Source organism: Salmo trutta, chromosome 18 (genome assembly GCF_901001165.1).
Source record: "Salmo trutta chromosome 18, fSalTru1.1, whole genome shotgun sequence".
Taxonomy (NCBI): Eukaryota; Metazoa; Chordata; class Actinopteri; order Salmoniformes; family Salmonidae; genus Salmo; species Salmo trutta.
Genome location: NC_042974.1, coordinates 23914205 through 23940686, shown reverse-complemented (window position 1 = coordinate 23940686; position 26482 = coordinate 23914205). Strand labels below are relative to the sequence as shown.

Sequence of the window (26482 nt, the reverse complement as noted above, 5' to 3'; positions counted from 1 at the left end):
AGTTACACTGGCAGGCCCTGGTGGCAATACATTAAGTCTCGCTCTCATTTTGTTGTAAACTGTTCAACTATTTTCTCTTTTGAGTCAACTACTAAGTGATGGAAAAAAGTACCCAATTGTCATACTTGAGTAAAAGAAAAGATACCTTAATAGAAAATTAGGTGAGTCACCCAGCAAAATACTACTTGAGTAAAAAGTCCCAAAGTATATTTAAAACCAAATACTTAAGTATATTTTTCACAATTACTGCAACACTTAAGTATCAAAACTAAAAGTATAAATCAATTCACATTCCTTATATTAGGAAAACCAGACAGCACGGTTTTCTTATTATTTACGGATAGCCAGGGGCTCCAACATCATTTACAAATGAAGTATGCGTTTAGAGAGTCCGCCAGATCAGAGGCTGTAGGGATGACCAGAGAGGTTCTTTTGATACATTTATTTCACCTTTATTTAACCAGGTAGGCCAGTTGAGAACAAGTTCTCATTTACAACTTCGACCTGGTGTGTGAGTTGGACCATTTTCCTGTCCCGCTAAGCAGTCAATATGTAACGAGTACTTTTCAGGGTCAGGCAAAATATATGTAGTAAAAAGTACATTATTTTCATCAGGGATGTAGTAGAGTAAAAGTTGTAAAAAACATAGTAGTAACCTAAAGATACTACTTAAGTAGTTGTTTTGGGGTAAGTCAAAGTATTTTTACACCAGTGCAACACATTTTGTTCTCTGCAGTGCTAGCTAGCTATAGCTTATGATTTCGGTACTAGATTCATTCTCCGACCCTTTGATTGGGAGGACAATGTCAGTTCATGCTGCAAGAGCTCTGAGAACTTCTGGAGGACATCCTCCAACCTGTCATTATTACAGTGTAAGTCTATGGAATGGGGTGAAAACCATGAGCCTCCTAGGTTTTATATTGAAGTCAATGTACCCAGAGGAGGATGGAAACGACCTGTTCTCTGGCTATACCATGGTGCTACCCTACAGAGGGCTGTTGAGGCTACAGTAGACCTTAATTGCAAAACAGTGCGTTTTAATCAATTATTTGGTGACATACTGTATTAGTTAACATTAAAGTCATCCTTTTTAGTTTCACAATTTTTATGAAGTTAAATTAAGAGAATGGTCCTCTCCTTCCTCCTCTGAGGAGCCTCAACTGATCTTAAAGATGTGGACACCTGCTCGTCGAACATCTCATTCCAAAATCATGAGCATTAATATGGAATTGGTCCCTCCTTTGCTGCGATAACAGCCTCCACTATTCTGGGAAGGCTTTCCACTAGATGTTTGAACATTGCTGTGGGGAGTTTCTTCCATTCAGCCACAAGAGCACTAGTTAGGTCGGGCACTGACGTTGGGCGAATAGACCTGGCTCGCAGTTGGCGTTACAATTCATCCCAAATGTGTTCAATGGGGTTGAGGTCAGGGCTCTGGAGGCAGGGGCAGAGCCAGAGGGGTGTCTGGGGTGGCACTGGACACCCCTGACATCTGATTGGCCACCCCGGGTGCCAACCCAAAATGTATTTCGCTACTGGCAGTTTGATGCTGATTGACATCTCATTTCACCTCGTTGAAAGAAACATTTATTTTGACATTCAAAGTGAGGACGAGAGAATATTAACGGTGGTTGCGAGATAGATGAATAAGAACATACAGAAGGAGAACATTTCCACAGCTCCACAAGCTCTTTTCGCAATTGGAAAAATAATCATATTTCAAGTAAGTTCTCAGGTTTAGGTTTCCTGTACAACTTTTACGAAAGTTGAGTCGCTGTGCAAGTTAACGTTAGACCTTAGGCTCCATTAACAGACAGTTAAATCAGATGAGATCGGTTCCCAATTTAGCCTAACATTGTGTTTACATCTGTGCTAGTAATGCACGCATATACAGTGCAGTGTCGTAAGTTACAGTATACAATTGTTTAGCTAATGTGGGGCAACTAGTAGGCTACAGCTGTCAGTGTTCAGCAAGTTAACATTCAGCAATTTGAAATAAATTACGAAGATCTGAGTAATTGGAACTCAAAACAAACAATTGTTGTTATTACTAATTCCAGGTTGTAAGGCAACAAAATTGAAAAAAAGCCAAGGGGGGGTGAATACTTTTGCAAGCCACTGTAGCATTGCCACATGCATTCATCCTTTTCTCTATGAGAGGGTCATGCTTTGCTATTTCTTCTAATATTGTCAAAAAAATGACCCTGGTTGTGAGAGTCATTAGACTCTCGATCACCTCCTCTGCGCTATATGTTGAGTGGCAGTTAATAGGAGCACATCTGTAATTGTTTTAATATAAGTACAGTTTTCCTCCTTTCTTTTTCCGGTCCTCATTTATGACATCTAACATTGATGAGTTGCTGTCAATAGCCCTTTTATGGTGATTCCAAGCATTGATATGATGCTCTGCCTTCAAATGGAGCTTAAATCCAGAATCTTTAAACGGCACCTTTGTCACAGTTGTCTTCAGTGAAATAGGACCAAGGCGCAGCGGAAGTGTGGATACTCATATTTTTTAATGTTCAAAAAAAAGGAGTAGAGCATCCACTTGAAACAAACAAAACAACAAACAATACTCACAACAGCAACAGCGTGGCAGGCTCAAACAAAACGCAGCAGTGCACACAACAATTCCCCACAACCCCAAAAGGCAAAGTAGGCCACTTATGTGTGACTCCCAATCAGCCACAACCCTCTACAGCTGTGCCTGATTGGAAGTCACACGGCCAAAAATTAATGAAACAACACAAACACAGACTCTTATGCCACGTCCTGACCCAACTACACCCTCTACTGGTCAGGACGTGACAGTACCCCCCCCTTAAAGGTGCTAACCCCGGAAGCACCTTTAAAACAAAACCCAAAAAGACAAACAACCCCAAACAACAAAACAAAAATTCCCCTCTACTAAAGGGAGGGAAGGGAGGGTGGCTGCCGTCAACGACAGCACTGTGCTACACCCCCCCTCCCCAACCCACCTATATCAGGAGGTGGCTCCGGTTCTGGCCTTTCCCGGCAGTCGGGCCGCTCTGGCCGCTCGGGGCAGTCTGGCCGCTGGGGGGGGGGTTCAGGGCAGTCTGGCCGCTGGGGGCGGTTCAGCGCAGTCTGGCCTCTCTGGCGACTGTTGACTGGCGGTTCAGCGCAGTCTGGCCACTCCGGCGGTTCAGCGCAGTCTGGCCTCTCTGGCGACGGTTGACTGACGGGCAGCTCTGACGACGGTTGACTGGCGGGCAGCTCTGACGACGGTTGACTGGCGGGCAGCTCTGACGACGGTTGACTGGCGGGCAGCTCTGACGACGGTTGACTGGCGGGCAGCTCTGACGACGGTTGACTGGCGGGCAGCTCTGGTAATGGTTGACTGGCGGGCAGCTCTGACGACTGTTGACTGGCGGGCAGCTCTGGTGATGGTTGACTGGCGGGAAGCTCTGACGACTGTTGACTGGCGGGCCGCACTGACGACTGTTGACTGGCGAGGCTGGGTTCACGCACTTGAAGCCTGGTGCGTGGTGCTGGTACTGGGCGTACCCGATTGTGACCACGCACCTCCATGCTAGTGCGGGGAGCTGGCCTGGGGCTCCATTCTTGCCCCGCAACACTCCCCTTGTGCCCCCCCCTAAAAAAATTATTGGGGGTGCCTCTCGGTCTCCCTTACCTCGCCAGCCTTCTTCCGCTGCTTGGTCGTGTGTTGGTGGGGAATTCTGTCACAGTTGTCTTCAGTGAAATAGGACCAAGGCGCAGCGGAAGTATGGATACTCATATTTTTTAATGTTCAAAAAAAAGGAGTAGAGCATCCACTTGAAACAAACAAAACAACAAACAATACTCACAACAGCAACAGCGTGGCAGGATCAAACAAAACGCAGCAGTGCACACAACAATTCCCCACAACCCCAAAAGGCAAAGTAGGCCACTTATGTGTGACTCCCAATCAGCCACAACCCTCTACAGCTGTGCCTGATTGGAAGTCACACGGCCAAAAATTAATGAAACAACACAAACACACAGACTCTTATGCCACGTCCTGACCCAACTACACCCTCTACTGGTCAGGACGTGACAACCTTTTTCCAATTACAAAAACCTGACTGTGATGTGAAGGCAGATTCAGGGGTATTGGGCAGAGAAAAATGCCTACAGGCGAAACAAATTTAATCTTGACTTACAGAAAATTCAAGCCATGAATTGTCATCATACCAGGAGCTGTTGAAAGGCATTTTTTGCCTTTATTTAACCAGTTAGGCCAGTTGAGAACAAGTTCTCATTTTACAACTGCGACCTGGCCAAGATAAAGCAAAGCAGTGCGACAAAAAAAAAACAGAGTTACACATGGGATAAACAAACGTACAGTCAATAATACAATAGAAAAATCTATGTAGTGTGTGCAAATGTAGAATAGTAGGGAGGTACGGCAATAAATAGACCATAGAGGCTAAATAATAATTACAATTTAGCATTTAATACTGGAGTGATAGATGTGCAGATGATGACGACGTGCAAGTAGAGATACTGGGGTGCAAAAGAGAATAAATAACAATATGGGGATGAGGTAGTTGGGTGTGCTATTTACAGATTCACTGTACCTGTACACAGCCATCGGTAAGCTGCTCTGACAGCTCATGCTTAAAGTTCGAGAGGGGGATATAAGACTCCAACGAATAATTTCATTGTTTGTTTTTGCAATTTGTTCCAGTCATTGGCAGCAGAACTGGAAGGAAGGGTGACAGAAAAAAAAAAATATATGAAATTGTATGAAATGTATGCATTCACGACTGTAAGTCGCTCTGGATAAGAGCGTCTGCTAAATGACAAATGTAAAAAAATGTGGCCAAAGGAAGTGTTGGCTTTGGGGGATGACCAGTGAAATATACCTGCTGGAGCGTGTGCTACGGGTGGGTGCTGCTATGGTGACCAGTGAGCTGAGATAAGGCGGGGCTTTACCTAGCAAAGACTTATAGATGACCTGGAGGCATTAGGTTTGGCGACGAATATGTAGTGAGGGCCAGCCAACGAGGGCATACAGGTGGCAGTGGTGGGTAGTATATGGGGCTTTCGTGACAAAACGGATGGCACTGTGATAGACTACATCCAATTTGCTGAGTAGAGTGTTGGCTATTTTGTAAATGACATCGCCGAAGTCAAGGATCGGTAGGATAGTCAGTTTTGCAAGGGTATGTTTGGCAGCATGAGTGAAGGAGGCTTTGTTGCGAAATAGGAAGTCGATTCTAGATTTAATTTTGGATTGGAGATGCTTAATGTGAGTCTGGAAGGAGAGTTTACAGTCTAACCAGACAACTAGGCATTTGTAGTTGTCCACATATTCTAAGTCAAAACCGTCCAAAGTAGTGATGCTGGGCGGGCGGAGGCAGGCAGTAATCGGTTGTGAAGAGCATCCAATTAGTTTTACTAGCATTTAAAAGCAGTTGGAGGCCACGGAAAGAGTGTTGTATGCATTGAAGCTCGTTTGGAAGTTTGTTAACACAGTGTCCAAAGAAGGGCCAGATGTATACAGAATGGTGTCGTCTGTGTAGAGGTGGATCAGAATAGATAGATAGGATACACACATATATACATACATATACACAGAGAGAAAGGAGTCGGCCCGAAAATTGAACCCTGCGGCAGCCCCATAGAGACTGCCAGAGGTCCGGACAACAGGCCTTCCGATTTGACACACTGAACTCTGTCTGAGAAGTAATTGGTGAACCAGGCGAGGCAGTGATTTGAGAAACCAAGGCTGTTGAGTCTGCCGATAAGAATGCGGTGCTTCTACACCTGCATTGCTCGCTGTTTGGGGTTTCAGGCTGGGTTTCTGTACAGCACTTTGAGATATCAGCTGATGTAAGAAGGGCTATATAAATACATTTGATTTGATTGACAGAGTCGAAAGCCTTGGCCAGGTTGATGAAGAAGGCTGCTCAGTACTGTCTTTTATCGATGGCGGTTATGATATCGGGACCTTGGGCGTGGCTGAGGTGCACCCATGACCAGCTCGGAAACCAGATTGTATATGTGGAGAAGGTACTGTGGGATTCGAAATGGTCGGTGATCTGTTTGTTAACTTGGCTTTTAAAGATTTTAGAAAGGCGGGATGGATGTAGGTCTATTACAGTTTGGGTCTAGAGTGTCTCCCCCTTTTGAAGAAGGGGATGACCGTGGCAGCTTTCCAATCTTTGGGGATCGCAGACGATACGAAAAAGAGGTTGGACAGGCTAGTAGTATGGATTGCAAAAATTTCAGCGCATAATTTTAGAAAGGGTCCAGATTGTCTAGCCCAGCTGTTAGCCAGGAGTAGGCACTCGGATAGCAGCTAGCTAGCTGCAATGATCCGATGTAAAGGTTCGGAGCTTGCGGTAGGAATCCGGAGATGTGGTAGAGAAAAAGCAGTCCAATATGCTCTGGGTTGATGTCGCGCTGTGCAGACTGGCAGGAATTAACCGGGTTGAGGCTGGCTGATGTCAGCGTTAACGGTGAGGAAGGCTAGCAGTGAAACTGACAACTAGCTAGTAACTAGTTAGCTCCTGATGGGGGTTCCGGTTCTAAAGTATAAAAATAGCAGATCCGTACCACATTGGGTAAGGCAGGTTGCAGGAGAGTATATTCCGTCCATAGATGGAAAGTGAGATTGAAATACAAAAAACGGAGAAAATAATAAAGACACGGGACGGGACAAGACAAAGAAAACACACGTCCGACAGCTACGCCATCTTGGATCTGACTTTTCGTAGTACCATGCTGAGTTTTTGGAAATGTTTTCACACGGCTGTACAGGACCCTCTTCTCTGGATCTTGAAATGTCTGAAATAAACATGAAATAATGTGTCTTATCTCTATGGAAATGTATAATTAAGGTATCCAGAAGATTAGATACTAACAGCTGCTAACTAAAATGTAGTTTAAAGTATAGGCCTGGCCTTCCATTGGGTCCTTTTGGAACAGAAGTCTGATATCCCTCCCTTTTCATGTTTAATTGACCCTAAGACCATAAACGGTCTTATTTTTGCATCTAAGCATCCAATTACCCACATTTTAGTCTAATCTCAATCTTAATTACAAATCCCCATTATCATAACTGTACCTTAAAATCAACTACCAGCCTACTGTAAATTACTAGTTAGATCATGGCTAGCCCTACTCTGCAGTAAGTAACTTAGCTAGCTATAATTTCTTACACCTTTACGATAGCAAACATGCTATGTGCAAATTGTGGTAATCTTTTGAGTAACCTTAACAGACTTTAGCCTCTACAGGATTGGTGTCCCCCCACGGGATGTTTGAGCTAACGTAGGCTAATGTGATTAGCATGAGGTTGTAAGTACAATTTCTTTTCTTTTTTTTAATCACAGGACATAGACATATGATATGGGCAGAAAGCTGAAATTGTTGTTAATCTAACTGCACTGTCCAATTTACAGTAGCTATTAGTGAAATAATACCATGCTATTGTTTGTGGAGAGTGCACAATTATGAACTTGAAAATGTATTAATAAACCAATTATGCACATTTGGGCAGTCTTGATACAACATTTTGAACGGATATGCAATGGTTCATTAGATCAGTCTAAAACTTTGCACATACACTGCTGCCATCTAGGGGCCCAAATCTAAATTGCGGCTGGGCTGTAATAATACATTATGGCCTTTCTCTTGCATTTCATAGAGGGTACAAAGTGTTTTTTCCCCCTTTATATTATCTTTTACCAGATCTAATTTGTTATATTCTCCTACATTAATTTCACATTTCCAAACTTCAGTGTTTCCTTTCAAATGGTATCAAGAATATGCATATTCTGCTACAGGCAGTTAGATTTAGGTATGACATTTTAGGCACATTTTTTTTAAAAAAGGGTCAGATCCTTAAGATGTTTCAATGAAGCTCCCGACGAACAGTTCTTATGCTGACGTTGCTTCCAAAGGCAGTTGGAACTGAGTGTTGCAACCGAGGACAGACTATTTTGACACACTATGAGCTTCACCACTCAGTTGACTTGTTGGAAAGATGGCATCCTTTGACGATGCCACATTGAAAGTCACGGAGCCCTTCGGTAAAGCCATTCTACTGCCAATGTTTGTCTATGGAGATTGCATGGCTGTGTGCTTGATTTTATACACCTTTCAGGAACAGGTGAGGCTGAAATAGCCAAATCCACTAATTTGAAGCGGTGTCCACATACTCTTGTATATATAAAATGTACATGGGTTTTTGATAACGGAATTTGAAGGCACAAGGCAAGGTTTATTAAAACCTTAGGCAGAAAATTATCATAAACTACATTTAAGGGTTGATATTAGTTGGCAGGGGTCTTTAACATTGTGTTTATGTATTTTTAACACCTTTAAAATACAGACTTTCTAAGATCCTTTTCCATCTGTTTGACAAGAAATCAAAGCCTTCGCTTATTCCAAATTTTTTGGATGGAAAATGGTTTAAAAGTGGATATATATATATATATATATATATATATATATATCCACTTTTAAACCATTTTCCATCTTTCCATTTTTCAGAAATTAATTTAAAAACCAATTTGACATGCTCCTATTAACTTCACATGTTGGTGCTCATGGGTCCTTTTACATGGAAATTACCATACTTTAGATCTAGTGAAACGGAATACAGTAACATGGAAAACACTCAAACCCTGAGATTAATTTTAGTACACCAGAGATGCCTTCACTCCCAATATCCCCCTCTCTGCATTGCTGGTTATTTGGTAGGAGTATTTTCTCCAATGGCCTATTTTGGCATTGCTCGCTTGTGCATTAGCCAAGTCTCTGTAGACTGCATTTGGCCAACCATGTGTTAATGTGACATCCTGACACAGTGGGCTTTAGGCTGTCCCTCGTGTGTTGTAGGCCAGATCACAGTAACATATTGTTGGTAATAACTGAATTCCAAATAGACCCTAGCCCATCCGATTTGGAATTCAGCATCTGAATCAGTCACCCTCCAGCTATTCTCCCCACTTACCATTCCCTCTGCCTACCCTGTCCTTGGCTACTATAGAAAAAAGAAAGCAAACAAATAAACGTGACAACAATGATTCAACAATGAACCATTTGTGGTAAATCAGTGAAGTATGAAGATAATGATCTGAGCCCTCCCCCTACGGCCCCGTCGACCCTCCGTCCTGAGTGATTGTCCATGTGGCGAAGCCTTGTCTTCTCTGACCTGCTAGAGTTTCAGGGAGCTACTAACAATCCTCTCATAGTAGTTATATTACAATACCTTGTGTTATAAATGGTCAATGGACACTGTCTTTTTAAGTCATACAGGACTGGATTGCAGTTTTGTATCATCTGGCTGAAGCGTTGGATCTTAATGAAGACTTGCTTTTACACCAGGGATGAGCAACTGGCAGCTCCCTTTTGTATGCCCGTGGATCAATATTTTTTTATATACCATTACCAGTCAAAAGATTTAGAACACCTCATTTAAGGGTTTGTCTTTATTTTTACTATTTTCTACATTGTAGAATAATAGTGAAGAAATCCAAACTATTAAATATGGAACACATATGGAATCATGTAGTAAGCAAAAAAGTTTGATAGATATCTATCTCAAATAGCCACCCTTTGCCTTGATGAACGCTGGATTTTGCTGTTTTTCTTATTCACACTTTACAAAATCACAAGACTACCATAATTACAGTCACACCAATGGATTCTCAACTGTCTTCCTCTTTCAGCCACTGGAGCTGGGTCTGGGAGATGGGGCGGAGGTTGATGAAGTTGCAGGGCAGCGAGCAAGGGTGCGCCTGGACGGTGCGTTGGGTGTTGGTGAGAAGGGCTTGGGTGTTGGGGAGAGGGTCCGGGGAGGTGCTGAACCAGGCCGGGGAAAATAATGAACCACCAGTAGACGGGCACTCGCTCAGCTCTGTCTCTGGGCTGTCCAAAAACCACAACCCCCCCCTCCCGATGGCGAATACATTGCAAGCAATCTTACACCATATCCATGGGCTCCTTTAAGTTAAAATGCTTACTCAATAGAACTGATTTCGTAAACATCACAATCTAATTAGCACACACTACAGGAGGTTGGTGTCACCTTAATTGGGGCTTGTGTTAATGGCTGGAGCGGAATAGTATCAAATACAGCAAACACATGGTTTAATTCCCTTCTATTTGCTCCGTTCCAGCTATTATTATTATTATTAGCCATCCTCCCCTCAGCAGCCTCCACTTGCACACACAGTTTTCAGATGTTTGAACTAGCCCTGCTAATCATTATGATAATATAGGCACTGAATATTTCCCACTCACAATTTCTTTCATCCAGAAAACAACTGATTTCACATGTTCTAACTAGGTCTACTTATCACACACACACACACACACACACACACACACACACACACACAAAAGAACTTGGCTGCATGACAAGAGTACATACTGTATCTGGCATATTGGTGTCTGACGATGTTTCACGTAAACACGAAGCCAATCAAGTTGTCGGAAAAAATCTGCGGGACTCACACCAGCGGCATCCCTATCATCTCCTTCACCCTTTTCAGAATGCAAACATATCAGTCCCGAATCTTTCTCCATATTTCCTTGATCTCACTATGGGTGTTCAAATTTCATAATATCTCTCCAGCTGTTGTCTTTTGCGTGCTTTTCCGAATACAACCACATCCAAGGTATTGTTTAATCCTACAAGCTCGCACAGACGCTCCTCAAAACTGTACATAGACATAAGTGCGCTCATAGCAAATCTTGAAATAAAGCTTGCAAGTAGTAGCATGTCCCACATTGTTTGCGTGTTTATACCAGAAGAGAAACCGGAAAATATGCGATGTAAACATAAAATGTGGGACTTCTGTTGCAAAACTCACTTTCCAGGTAGAAAAAAAAAAATCTGATTCAAATGCCGGAACGTATTACAAGGAGACGCATGGCCGTTTTGTGAATAAAAACTATATTACATCACGGCACTATGCGCCGTAGGGTCCCCTTCCGTAGGGTATAAATCGGTCTTAACCCTTTCCCTAACCTCTTTCCCGAAACCTAACTTTAGCCAGGGGGGAAAGTAGATTTCTTCTGGGTATGGGACCTTCTATGTGTGCACACGCTTGCATGAAAACATTTCATGGGCCCAATCATAGAATTACATATAGAATTCCTATTAACTTACATAGGATCTCTATAGGTGTAGTAGTAAAGATGACATTTAAGTTAATATATATTACCTTTTAATCTGACTTGTGCTGCATGAACACAGTCAACAACAAGCTATAGGACACAAATTAATAAACGTTCTCTCTAACCAATTTTTCTGGAATTTGTCTTTCAGCAAACCTGCCTCTCCTCCACCAGTACATGATCCAGTAAAAATGGAAGAGGCTCTAGAGTATAGACAATCCTATCCAGCAATCAGGGCTGTGTATGTAAATACATAAACATTTGCATCAACATGCCCACACGATGAGACTGAACATTTCAATGACAAAAGCAGGCTCAGGGAAATGAGTTATTTTCATGAAATAAAAAAAAAGTGTTTAGACATACAGTGATGATTTAAAAATACAATTGAAAACATTGCATGGGTGCTTTAAATTCTAGGATGTCATACTCATTTTGGCTTTTCATTTAGTAGAATTCGCTGCACACTATTGAGGAAGAGAATCGTCAGAGAGAGTTTCTAAACCCAGAGACCCAACATTACGAGACTTCCGGGAATGCCTATGAATCAGACTCCACATACCAGACCAGGGTGTGGGGTATGAAAAGCCAATGAGAGAAGTAAACAAATTAGTTGTTAAATTTTCCCTAAATCTAAAGGCACAACCTAGATTCGAGCCAATGGTTTAAGTAGCTGAACATGTTACTTACTCCAACCTTGTGACAAAGTCATTTTGGTCAAAGACAACTTCATGTCGAAGGATTGCCTTTGATTTGACGGCCTACACATGCTCAGTTCGGCACGGGACGACCGTCAGTACTGATATTTTGTTTCTGTGCATGACATCGCTTACAAGCGTGATCATGGATTTCTCTTGGAGAAGCAGGTTTCCACATACAGTTGAAGTCGGAAGTTTACATACACCTTAGCCAAATACATTTAAACTTAGTTTCACAATTCCTGACATTTAATCCTAGTAAAAATTCCCTGTCTTAGGTCAGTTAGGATCACCACTTTATTTTAAGAATGTGAAATGTCAGAATAATTGAGCGAATGATTTCTTTTAGCTTTTATTTCTTTCATCACATTCCCAGTGGGTAAGAAGTGTGCACACACTCAATTAGTATTTGGTAGCATTGTTTTTAAATTGTTTAACTTGGGTCAAACGTTTCAGGTAGCCTTACACAAGCTTCCCACAGTAAGTTGGATGAATTTTGGCCCATTCCTCCTGACAGAGCTGGTGTAACTGAGTCAGGTTTGTAGGCCTCCTTGCTCACACACGCTTTTTCAGTTCTGTCCACACATTTTCCATAGGATTGAGGTCAGGGGTTTGTGATGGCCACTCCAATACCTTGACTTTGTTGTCCTTAAGCCATTTTCCACAACTTCGGAAGTATGCTTGGGGTCATTGTCCATTTGGAAGACCCATTTGTGACCAAGCTTTAACTTCCTGACTGATGTCTTGAGATGTTGCTTCAATATATCCACAACTGTCCTTCCTCATGATGCCATCAACCTGCTAGGAGGCAGATCACCCGGGAGAGGCCCTGTCATTTACCCAGTAAACCCATCTGTAGTCCTTCCGTTCTCGTGGTGGGTTCATCCATGGTCCGAAACGTTTCCATCCGGAAAGCTGAGACCTTCTGCTACCCTGGCGCTAGGATCCCTGACCTAAATTCCATGCTACCGCTACTTATTAGCAAGCACTCCGCCGCTTCAACTGTCATTGTCCATGTTGGGTCTAATGACATTAAACTCCAGCAGTCAGAGAAATTGAGAGACGATTTTAAAACATTGATAAATACGCTGCTGGAATCTGGGAAGCAGTGCGTTGTTTCCGGTCCATTTCCATCCCCACGCTACACAGATATGGTTTTTAGTCGTAGACGCCAATTACACACCTGGCTTAAGGGATACTGCTGCACGATGGGAATTCCATTTGTGGATAACTTTGCAGCTTTTACAGACCGACCAGGTCTATTTCTTCGGGACAATTTACATCTTAACAGGTATGGCTCCAGCATCCTCTCCACCAACATGTCTCTTACCCTTGCCTCATGTAGAGCCTTTGATACCTGACGTTGTGTATTTTCGGGGGTTGACTTTTGGGATTGTACGCTCCCCTATCAGACTACGTTCAATGCTCCTCTCCCAGTCTCAATAATTAGTCCCTCAATTACAAATATGGAACAAACTACAGTTAACAACCTTTCTGCAATTCCTAGATTATTGTCCAATCACCGTATTGCGAATACTACTCACATGCAGAGAGGTATTGTTAGAAGTAATCTTGTCCCCATAAAATTGAGCTCTGTCGATAGCTTGAAAATGGTTTATTGCTCATCCAGTGCAGCTTCAGGTGCTACCTTGGATACTCCATCTGATATGAATTCCTGTAGCAATGGCATTGGAATAATTCATTTGAATGCTAGAAGCCTGATACAAAAGTTGGACTTTATTGAAATTTTGGTCTCACAATCAAATGTTGACGTATTGGTTGTATCTGAATCGTGGCTGTGTGATTCTGTGCCTGATTCAGATGTTCAGTTGATTGGGTTCAATATTTATAGAGCTGATAGAGTTGGTAGAGGTGGTGGTATCGCGATTTATGTAAAATGCTACTTAAATGTTTCTGTGTCCATATCAACCTCTGTCCCAAAGCAATATGAATGTCTAGTTTTGAATTTGGTACTTGGTAATAATGCTCGTTTAACTCTAGGAGGGGTATATCGCCCCCCCCCCCCGCTCCTCCTTGTACTCTATGCAAATTATCTGATATACTGTCTAATTATGCAAACTCTGAATTACTGATTTTGGGAGATTTTAACCTGGATTGGCTTTCACCAGTATCCGATAAATTAAAAGACATTTGTACTGAGCTAAATCTAACTCAGCTGATAACTAAACCAACCCGTCCCAACTTTAAGAACCCAGTAAAATCTACTCTACTAGACATTATTCTAACAAATACCCCCCATAAATACACAGCCAGTGGGGTTGTTGCAAATGATATCAGTGACCACTGCCCTATTGCTTGTATTAGAGATACCAGGCTGAAACACTCTGATCCCTGTATAATCTCTAAGAGAAATTATTAACATTTCTCACAGCAAGCTTTTACCCTTGACTTATATCACTCTGAGTTTTTATCCACTTGCTGCTTTCTGGACCCGGTTTTAGCCCTTGCTTTTTTTCTCTTCTATTGTTACCTCTATGTCTGATAAACATGCCCCGCTTAAGAATCACAGAGTAAGAAACCGAACCAGTTCTTGGTTCTCTCCTGAATTGTCAGGTCTTTTCCTGCAAAAGAATCTGGCCTTGGCGAGGAAAACAGGTACTTCAGCTGATTGGCTATTTTTTAGGCAATTGAGAAATAAATGTACTGCAGCTGTCAAAAAGGCAAAATCAAATTACTTCCTTAATGCTATGACAGATTCTGCAGGAGATCCTGCAAAATTCTGGAAAACCGTTAATTCACTGAAACGGGGGAATCCTGCTGTTTCTCTTCCTAAGCAAATAACCTCAGATTCCTGTATCCTAAGTGAAAAAAATGATATTTGTGATGCTTTTAATAAGCATTTCATCTCTGCTGGTTTTTTATTTGAAAGGAAAAGTGGCCATTGTGGCACTGGCCAGTTAGTTGATTTTTCGTCTTGCTTTTCAACCGTTACTCTGAAAAATGGTAACCCTGTTTTTAGTTTCCAGAAAATAACCGGAAGCAGAGGTTCTAGCTGCCCTGTGTGCCATTGATACTAAGAAATCCTTAGGCGCTGACAATTTAGACCCGTTCTTACTTAAGTGTGCTGCACCTATCATTGCTGGTTCAGTGACACACATTTTTAATCTAACATTAAGCACAGGAATTATCCCTAAGGTGTGGAAAGCAGCTTTTGTTCTGCCATTACATAAGGGAGGTGACGGTAGTGATTTGGATAACTATCGACCCATCTCTAGGCTCCCTTGTCTGGCAAAGATCCTAGAATCTATAGTCAACAAACAGTTACAGTCTTTTCTTTCTGCTAACAGTATTCTTAGCACCAATCAATCTGGTTTTGAATCTAAACACAGTACCACATCGGCCACTATGCTTGTTGTAAATGATATTGCAAATGCCTTAGATGATAGAAAGCACTGTGCTGCGTTGTTTGTAGATTTGTCAAAAGCTTTTGACACTGTATACCATGCTATCCTTTTGAGTAAGCTGTCATCTATAGGAGTGGGCACGGATGCCTGCCGATGGTTTTATGACTATCTTAAAAGATAGAACTCAGGCCGTCATGGTCAAGTCTGACTCCTTACAGTTACTTAAAGGGGTCCCTCAGGGTTCAATAATTGGCCCACTATTGTTCTCACTTTATATAAACAACATTGGTGATGATGTCAGATATTGTAAATTCCATTTATATGCAGATGACACAGTGATGTACTCTATTGCTCCAACAGCGGACCAAGCTTTAATGCAGTTGGAGTCTGATTTTAGGATACTACAGGGGTCTCTTTTACAGCTTAAACTTGTTTTAAACGCTAAGAAAACAAATGTCATGTTTTTTTCTAGGTCTAAACTCTCAGTTAGAAACACTTTTGTAATCACTAGCTTGGATGGTACTCAAATCAAACAGGTCTCTGCATATAAATATTTAGGGGTATGGTTAGATGATAGGCTTTCTTTTAAAAAACATGTTACTGAATTGGGAAAAAAGCTCAAATTCAAGATAGGGTTCCTTTATAGAAACAGGGCTTGTCTGTCCTTTGTAAATAGAAAACAAATTGTGCAGGCTACTTTTATGTCCGTTTTAGATTATGGTGATATTATCTATATGCATGCATCGGCAAACACATTAAAACCACTGGATGCTATTTACCATTGTGCACTCAGGTTTATCACGGGTGATAGTTACAAAACTCATCACTGTATCCTTTATCAACATGTGGGTTGGGCCTCTCTGTGAGGCGAGAGCAACATGCTCTCTTGTTTATTTATAAAGCGCTTCTTTTAAAACTACCTCCATATATATCACCATTAATTTCCACTAGATATACAAATTTTAAAACCAGATCAGATGTGGATTACATTAGAGACTCCTGCGGTCTCCACAGAGTTGGGTAGGACTGCCTTTAGTTCCTTTGTGCCTTATTTATGGAACAAACTGCAGATCCAACTTAAGTTAGACACTCTGGTGTCCCTTGCCCATTTTAAAAATGTTATGGAGGATCAATATGATGTTATCTGTGATTGTTTCTGTTGAATTGTGTCTTTGTTTTGTATGTTTGAAATGTTCTTGTCTGTATGCCTAAAACTGTATAAGTCAACATGTTTACACAGGGCACAGCCGTAAAAGAGATCCAGGTCTCAGTCTGTTTTCCCTGTTAAAATAAAGATTTAAAATTGTGAAGTTCACCAGTCCCTCCTGCAGCAAAGCACCCCACAACATGCTGCCACCCCCGTGCTTCTGTTGGGATGGTGTTCTTCGGCTTGCAAGCCTCCACCTTTTTCCTCCAAACATAACAATGGTCATTATGGCCAAACAGTTCTATTTTAGTTTCATCAGACCAGACCACATTGCTCCAAAAAGTACAATCTTTGTCCCCATGTGCAGTTGCAAACCGTAGTCTGGCTTTTTTTAAATGGCAGTTTTGGAGCAGTGGCTTCTTCCTTTCTGAGCGGCCTTTCAGGTTATGTCGATATAGGACTCATTTTACTGTGGATATAGATACTTTTGTACCCGTTTCCTCCAGCGTCTTCACAAGGTCAATTTCTGTTGTTCTGGGATTGATTTGCACTTTTCGCACCAAAGTACGTTCATCTCTAGGAGACAGAACGCATCTCCTTGCTGAGCGGTATGACGGCTGTGTGGTCCCATGGTGTTAATACTTGCATACTATTTTTTTTATACAGATGAACGTGGTACCTTCAGGTGTATGGAAATTGCTCCCAAGGATGAACCAGACATATGGAGGTCTACAATTTGTTTTCTGAGGTCTTGGCTGATTTATTTTGATTTTCCCATGATGTCAAGCAAGGAGGCACTGAGTTTGAAGGTAGGTCTTGAAATACATCCACAGGTACACCTCCAATTAACTCAAATGATGTCAATTAGCCTATCAGAAGCTTCTAAAGACATGACATCATTTTCAAGAATTTTCCAAGCTATTTAAAAGGCACAGTCAACTTCGTGTATGTAAACTTCTGATCCACTGGAATTGTGAATAAGTGAAATAATCTGTCTGTAAACAATTGCTGGAAAAATTACTTGTGTCATGCACAAAGCAGATGTCCTAACCGACTTGCCAAAACTATATTTTGTTAACAAGAAATATGTGGAGTGGTTGAAAAATGAGTTTCAATGACTCCAACCTAAGCGTATGTAAACTTTCAACTTTGACTGTAGTGTGTAGTACGATTAGTACACAGTTTTACTAAGTAGTAGGCAAGAAAGATTTCGGACACGGCCAATCAAAAGCCTACTTTTGCATGTTCGTCAACTCACAAAATAATTCCAGCATCCAAACAATGCACTGTGCACCTGCCATTTGATTAATGTAAAGATACATCTATTACGAACGGTGGCGATGCGTAATTATTTTGTTGTTGCCTGTTTTACATGTTATTTTGGCATTAATTCCAGTCACATATCAGTTGCCAAACAATATAAAAATAGTGTTCCGTCACTCATGGGGACACTACGTTACCACAGAATCTACAGGAAGAGCTAGGCAGTTCAACCTCCCTTGGGTGCTGCCATAGATTTACATTAGAAGTGCCCATCCAAGAAGGTTCAAGGTCATTGGCCACAGATAAATGTCAAATCACATATCTACCGTAGGTTTGATTGGACTGATCATGTAAACATCATACTTTCAAAATCTTAGCTATCAAGCTAGACAAGCAGTCATCATCATGACTCAAGTCGACAATCTCCTTGCAAATCCTTGTCATATTAAGAGAAATTATAGATAAACAGTATCTGTGTTCATCGGCGATTGGACTTTAACATTACACAACAAGTTGGAAATCGCAAATTCAAGCGTTGCAAAGCAATCACTATTTTGCTTCCCCTGCCTGCTATTCGGTGGAAAGGGTGTGAAGTCTGGGTTTAAGGATTTAAAACATCTGTCTGAAAAGGTCTCTTTTCCAAGCTTAAAAGGATAAACATTCTCTCTCACACACAGTCACCCTGGGCCAGAAAAGGTTGAATATCCTGGCCATGCTGTCAATCCAGCATGACTTCTGCTGTGTTCAATACAACTGGAAACTCAGAACTGGGGAAATCGCAGACTTCAGTGAGTTCAAGACAACTGGGAACTCTGGGGGGGGGGGGGGGGAAACGAGCGTCGACTGGGGAAATACGTTTTGAACGTTCATCCAACTCGAAGTTGGGAACTCGGACCTCTTTCTATAGCTCCGACCTTAAGATCACTGACGTCTTGATTCAACCTTGTTTTTTCCCAAGTTCCCAGTTGTCTTGAAAGCACCATAAATCCAGAGAACGCCAGATTCTGATAACCAAATAGTAATTGTTTTTTACCCCTTTTCCTCCCCAATTTATGTGGTATCCAATTGGTAGTTGCAGTCTTGGCCGAACGGGAGTTGCAGCGATGGGACTCGGGAGAGGCGAAAGTCGAGAGCCGTCCGTCCTCAGAAACACAACCCAGCCACAATGCCCGCTTAACCCGGAAGCCAGCTGCACCATTGGGTCGGAGGAAACACCCAACACCTGGCGACCGTGTCAGCGTGCATTCCGCCAGGCCCGTCACAGGAGTGCACGATGGGACAAGAACATCCCTGCTGGCCAAACCCTCCCCTAACCCTTGAGGACGCTGGGCCAATTGTGCACCGCCCCATGGGTCTTACAGTCGCGGCAGGCTGCAACAGAGCCTGGACTCGAACCAGGATCTCTAGTTGCACAGCTAGCACTGCGATGCAGTGCCTTAGACCACTGCACCACTCGGGAGGCCCCTGATGACAAAATTTGCACACAAGGACCGCCGCACCACATTCCTGTTCAATTGAGCACAGCAGAACAAGGTGAGTCCAAAAATGTCTAGTATGCTGCTGCATAAATTATGTACTATGCCAGGGAGATATGTATACTGTAGCTAAGAAAGTAATACTACGTGTATGTTGTGTAGTAAGCTGTTAGTAGCCCATGTGTCTCACCCTAATAAGTTGGTCCCTTTCCCCCCTCAGAACTTAGCCTACTGTTCTGACTTGGTGGTGCACATGTAGCCTATAGCCTGTTTTATAGAAATTTCATCATTGAATATTGTAAAAGATTTGTCTGCTTATATGCCCCCTTTATTTATCCTACGGTCCTGACTTGTACAGGGAGAATACTGTAAGAAGGCCCATGTTCTGAATTCTGCCACTATATATTTCAAAAGGTGCTGAACTAATAGTCAATATAACTAAGTCCATCTTAGCTCGCTCATTAATGTCTTAATCGAAATTACGGATTGCCTCTTATCCGCTCATCGTTCCCTTATGCCATAGTTTGTACATCAATTGTTATAGGCCTATTGCTTATACACACACACACACACTACTGTAGGTATCTCAGTATCTTAATCATCATTTGACACAATCTTGGAATTATTTTGTTGTAGGGAGGAGGGGATACTATATAATCTTGTTCTGTAAACATGATTGCCAGAGACAGTCTCTTCCCATGCAAATATTTGTTGTCGACAAAAAGTTCACTAATGGACCCATGTTATTCCAGTTAATATAGCGAGGGTTGTTTTGTTTGCGCAATGCGCTGTCTGGCAGCATCATTAAATAGTACCCGCAATACAGTAGTCTCAACGTCAACAGTGAAGAGCCGACTCCGGGATGCTGGCCTTCTAGTTGTAAAGAAAAAGCCATATCTCAGACTGGCTAATAAGAAGAAAAGATTAAGATGGTCAAAAGAACACAGACACTGGCCAGAGGAACTCTGCCTAGAAGGCCAGCATCCCAGAGTCGCTGCTTCACTGTTGACGTTGAGACTGGTGTTTTGCAGGTACTATTTAATGAAGCTGCCAGTTGAGGACTTGTGAGGCGTCTGTTTCTCAAACTAGACACTCTAATGTACTTGTCCTCTCGCTCAGTTGTGCACCGGGGCCTCGCACTCCTCTTTCTATTCTGCTTAGAGCCAGTTTGCCCTGTTCTGTGAAGGGAGTAGTACACAGCGTTGTACGAGGTCGTCAGTTTCTTGGCAATCTCTCGCATGGAATAGCCTTCATTGCTCCGAACAAGAATAGACTGACGAGTTTCAGAAGAAAGTTCTTGGTTTTTGGCCATTTTGAGCCTGTAATCGAACCCACAAATGCTGATGCTCCAGGTACTCAACTAGTCTAAAGGCGGCCAGTTATATTTCTTCTTTAAAATCAGGACAACAGTGTTCAGCTGTGCTAACATAATTGCAAAAGGGGTTTCTAATGACCAATTAGCCTTTTAAAATAATAAACTTGGATTAGCTAACACAACGTGCCATTGGAACGCAGGAGTGACGGTTGCTGATAATGGGCCTCCACGCCCATGTAGATATTCCATTAAAAAAAAGAAATCTGTCGTTTCCAGCTACAACAGTCATTTACAACATTAAATGTCTACACTGTATTTCTGATCAATTTGATGTTATTTTAAGGGACAACATTTTTTGCTTTTCTTTCAAAAACAAGGACATTTTTAAGTGACCCCAAACTTTTGAACAGTTGTGTATATAAAAGTGGATCCTCATGATTGTATTTTCCTTTTTAGACCACATAGGCCTAATAAAATACTTCAAATGGTGGGCTAACCGAGTCCCTCTCTCATATTTTGGCGTTCGTTATTATTGAAAGAGAATGCGGTTCTTATCGACTTACTGTAAACAAATCCACAAGAAGTCAGAATTGGTAAGGAATCCCTCCATGGTGCTGAAAGGAAAGCTCTGCTGTTGGGACAGCTTCATGTAGGCCCTAACAGTTTGGGGGCAACGTGTGTCACAGTTATAGTCAAATCAAATTTGATTTGTTACATGCGCCGAATACAACAGGTGCTTACTTACAAGCACTTAACAATCCAGTTAAGAAAAATAAGTGTTAAGTAAAAAACGAAGTTAAAATTAAAAACGAATAATTAAAGAGCAGAAGTAAAATAACAGTGGGGCTATATACAGCTGGTACCGGAACATAGTCAATGTGCGGGGGCACTGGTTAGTTGAGGTAATTTGCACATGTAGGTAGAGTCATTAAAGTGACTATGCATAGATATTTAACGGAGAGTAGCAGAGGCTTAAAAGAGGTGTGTGGGGGGGGGGGGCAATGCAAATAGTTTGGGTAGCCATTTGATTAGCTGTTCAGGAGACTTATGCCTAGAAGCTGTTAAGAAGCCTTTTGGACCTAGACTTGGCATTCCAGTACCGCTAGCAGAGAGAACAGTCTGACTAGGGTGGCTGGAGTCTTTTTGGGCCTTCTTCTGATACCGCCTGGTATAGAGGTCCTGGATAGCAGGAAGCTTGGCCCCAGTGATTTACGTGGCCGTAAGCACTACGCTCTGTAGTGCCTTGTGGTCGGAGGCCGAGAAGTTGCCATACCAGGCAATGATGCAACCAGTCAGGATGCTCTCGATGGTGCAGCTGTAGAACCTTTTGAGGATCTGAGGACCCATGGCAAATCTTTTCAGTCTCCTAAGGAGGGAAAGGCTTTGTTGTGCCCTCTTCACAACTGTCTTGGTAAGTTTGTATCATGATAGTTTGTTGTTGAAGTTCCTTGGTGTCCACATCAAGCTCCAACCTGCTCCACTACAGCCCCGTCGATGAGAATGGGGGTGTGCTTGGTCCTCCTTTTCCTGTAGTCCACAATCATCTCCTTTGTCTTGATCATGTTGAGGGAGAGGTTGTAGTCCTGACACCACATGACCAGGTCTCTGACCTCCTCCCTACATGGTGTCTCATCGTTTTTGGCGATCAGGCTTACCACTGTTGTGTCAGCGGCAAACTTGATGGTGTTGGAGTCGTGCCTGGCCATGCAGTCATGAGTGAACAGGGAGTACAGGAGGGGACAGAGCACCCGAGGGGCCCCCGTGTTCAGGATCAGTGTGGGAGATGTGTTGGTACCTGCCCTTACCACCTGGGGGTGGCCCATCAGGAAGTCCAGGATCCAGTTGCAGAGGGAGGTGTTTAGTCACAGGGTCCTTAATGATGAGCATTGAGGGAACTATGGTGTTAAACACAGTTGTTTTCAATGAATAGCATTCTCACTCAGTCAGGGACAGGTTGAAAATGTCAGTGAAGACACTTGCCAGTTGGTCAGCGCATGCTAAGAGTACACGTGCTGGTAATCCGTCTGGCCCTGTGGCCTTGTGAATTTTGACCCGTTTAAAAGGTCTTACAATCGGCTACGTGTGATCACACAGTTGTCCGGAACAGCTGATGCTCTCATGCATGTTTCAGTGTTACTTTCCTCGAAGCGAGCATAGAAGTAATTTAGCTCGTCTGGTAGGTTTGGGTCACTGGGCAGCTCTCGGCTGTGCTTCCCTTCGTAGTGTGTAATGGTTTGCAAGCCCTTATAAGCTTCTGGGTTAGAGTCCCGCTCCTTGAAAGCTGCAGCTCAAGCCTTTAGCTCAGTGCGGATGCTGCCTGCAATCCATGGCTTCTGGTATGTACATATAGTCACTGTGGGGACGACGTCATTGATGAATTTATTAACAAAGCCAGTGACTGATGTGGTGTACTCAATGCAATTGGAAAAATTCCAAAACATATTCCAGTCTGTGCTAGCAAAACAGTCCTGTAGCTTAGCATCTACTTCATCTGACCACTTTTTTTTTTTATTGACCGAATCACTGGTGCTTCCTGCTTTAGTTTTTGCTAGTAAGCAGGAATCGGGAGGATAGAATTATGGTCAGATTTGCCAAATGGGGGCAGAGCTTTGTACGTGTCTCTGTGTGTGGAGTAAAGGTGGTCTAGAGTTTTTTCCCCTCTGGTTGCACATTTAACATGCTGGTAGAAATGAGGTGAAACGGATTTAAGTTTCCCTGCATTATTGTCCCCAGCCGCAAACTGTATGTTATTCATTTTATCGTTCAGCCCTGACTTGATGAAACATAAGATATTACAGTTTAATGTCCCAATGGTAGGATATACGTGCTGGTAGTTTGTCTATTTTATTATCCAATGATTGTACGTTGGCTAATAGGACCGATGGTAAAGACAGATTACCCATTTGCCGTCGGATCCTTACAAGGCACCCATGCCTATGTCCCCGATATCTCCATCTCTTTCTCCTGCGACTGACGGGGATGAGGGCCTTGTCAGGTGTCTGGAGTAAATCCTTCGCATCCGACTCATTAAAGCAAAAAACATTTCCAGTATGGGGTGAGTAATCGCTGTCCTGATATGTAGAATCAATTTTTCGGTCATAAGAGACGGTGGCAGAAACATTACGTACAAAATAAGTTACAAATAATAATAGCACAATTGATTACGGGACTATAAAACGGCAGTCATCTCCTCCAGCACTATTATAAGTACAGATAATGTATTGTTTAGTGCTGTGTAGTGGCTTCGGTGGAATGCATCCAAAACATTGGTGAGTTTGCCCTACCAAGTTTTATATGCTAAAATTGCCAATGGTTACAAAACACCAAAAAGTCTAATGACATTCAGCGAGTGTAGCCTGTGTCTACGCACGTCGGTCTCAGCCGCTCATCTCCGCCTCATTTCTGGTAAAAAATGTCAGTGTTCTCGTTGATCCACACATAATTTTGGAGCGTATACCACCCGTTTTCAAGTCCATTTGCTAATTTTTCACGCAACGGACATGCAGTAATGACAAATAATAGTGTAATAGCATACAGTTTTCTTGGCATTTTGTTTAATATATTGTGTTGGCTCATGTTTGAACCAGTATGGCGTACCTCCACTCTTTATTTTGTCAGTACGCCGTACCGGACCAGCTTACTTTCACAGACCGGCTTACACCGCCACTAACCCTAAACCCTAGCTTAGCTAATGATAACCACCTAGCTAACGTTAGCTACAGCAAATTGGAATTTGTAACATATCATACATATTACAAATGTTTAACATATTTTATGAATTGGAATTCGTAACATGCACCACATGGCTGCACACAAGCCTAAGATTACCATGCGCAATGCCAAGTGTCGGCTGGAGTGGTGTAAAGCTCGCCGCCATTGGACTCTGGAGCAGTGGAAACGGGTTCTCTGGAGTGATAAATCATGCTCCAAAATCTGGCAGTCCGGCGGATGTCATGAGAACGCTATCTGCCCGAATGCATAGTGCCAACTGTAAAGTTTGGTGGAGGAGGAATAATGACCTGGGGCTGTTTTTCATGGTTCGGCCTAGGCCATTTAGTTCCAGTGACGCGAAATAACGCTAGAGCATACAATGACATTCTAGATGATTCTGTGTTTCCAACTTTAGGGCAACAGTTTAGGGAAGGCCCTTTCCTGTTTCAGCATGACAATGCCCCCCTGCACAAAGCGAGGTCCAAACAGAAATGGTTTGTTGAGATCGGTGTGGAAGAACTTGACTGGCCTGCACAGAGCCCTGACTTCCACCCCATCTAACACCTTAGGTATCAATTGGAATGCAGACTGCAAGCCAGGTCTAATCGCCCAATATCAGTGCCCGACCTCACTAATGCTTGTGGCTTAATGGAAGCAAGTCCCTGCAGCAATGTTCCAACATCTAGTGGTTCCTGTTATAGGAGCAAAGGGGGTGAGGGGACCAACTCCATATTAATGCCCATGATTTTTGTAATGAGATGTTCGACGAGCAGTTGGCCCCATACTTTTGGCCATGTAATGCATCACACGAATTTCAGGACAATAAATACATATCAAACGAATAACTATATCATAAACAATGGAGGGATAGAAATTCAATTTTAATATGTTACGTTGACCCCTGAGCCCAGGTTGCAATTGAGAACACAAGAGGCCCCCCCTCTCGGGGGAATGAGAATTACTTCTGCCCCAGAAAAATTGCTGATAGATTTCTGTGATTCAAGGCTCAAATCGCTGATACAGACATGACTATTTACCACTTAATGCCTCATTATCGATGTAAGTGAAAAATCAGCGGCAGTGCAAAATCAGATCTGGGGTCTTCAAAGTTGAACTACATTGTTAAGACGCACATGAAAAAAGGCCTCAGTTTACGTCAGCATGTATTAAATCATTTCCATGGAGCCAATATCTACTGTATATGATTAAAGTTAGCCTATGATACAGTGTATGTGCACTCCAGAAAGGCTGGGATTAAATAAATAGAGAATTAGGCATGGATATAAAATAGTTGATGTCCATAAATGATGTAGAGCTTTCCTATTAATATAATTAATATGGAATATTAAGTGTGCAAACATGTTCTTATCTTTGAACATGATAGAAGATAACATTTATCTGGTTTCAATATAAACGTTAGATTGGTAAAGTATCGAAAGCCATTCGAATTGTCCAACGAGAAACAATGGTAGATTACCAGAATATGACTTTACATATTTCACAAATAACTCGGACATACATTGAGCTGGAACTTCTCCTGGCTGATCCAAAAACAAGAAAGAACACTATTTCAGAATGCAATCACAGAGCAATAAGCCAGCGTCGCAAATGAAGAGAATTGAGAGAGAAAGATATTCGACTACAATCTACGGAGAAGTAGACTACGTCCTGGGAGACAAAATCTGGTTACCTTGCTTGAGGTCGGTGATAGTTATGGAATCTCCGGGAGTCATCGGTCTGGCTTGAGTTCAGTCGCAGATGAACCAAAGGATCGCACTTTTAAGCCCAGCAGTCGAATCTCTTATTGAAGCGCACCCGGAGCATCAGCCACTCTCATCACTAATTGATTTGAAGCCAGACATGGTGCAAACAGAGCCCAGATTTTTTTTCAGAGCTTGGTTTGACTACATTCCCTCTGCTTAGCAGCCACAAACACACGACTCTATCGGAACGTGCTAAGATTTGTGCCTAGCGCTGCCTTGAGTAGCACTGTGGAAGGAGGAGTCTTGTCAGGTGACCAGGTAAATCGCTGTTGTAGCCTACCAATTCAAAGTTGATATCTTTCAGAGGAGGCTGGTATGGTGAGCTATAGGAGGACGGGCTCATTGTAATGGCTGGAATGTAATAATGGAGTGGAGTCAAACATGTCGTTTCCATATGTTTGATACATTCCATTAACTCCATTCCAGCCATTACAATGAGCCCGTCCTCCTATAGCTCCTCCCACCAGCCATTCCTCTATCTTCATAAATGTAAACCTTTAGTCTACTATTAGGAGCTCTGAATGTGAACTCATATATTATTGTAGGCTACTTAATAATGGGAATCTACAGATTTTAGGTTACATTTTTCACTCTAGCCAAAGCGTA

The 26482-nt window shown here is 42.5% G+C and overlaps 1 protein-coding gene across 1 annotated transcript in view; it reads right to left on the bottom strand.

Moving 5' to 3' along the window:
• Positions 1-26122, bottom strand: part of LOC115153049 (heparan sulfate glucosamine 3-O-sulfotransferase 1-like) — a 67552-nt gene extending 41430 nt beyond the window's left edge. The window contains exon 1 of the mRNA XM_029698079.1: positions 25804-26122. The gene's annotated coding sequence lies outside the window, so the exon portion shown is untranslated. The remainder of the gene's footprint in view (positions 1-25803) is intronic.
• Between the last annotated feature and the right edge of the window lie 360 nt (positions 26123-26482).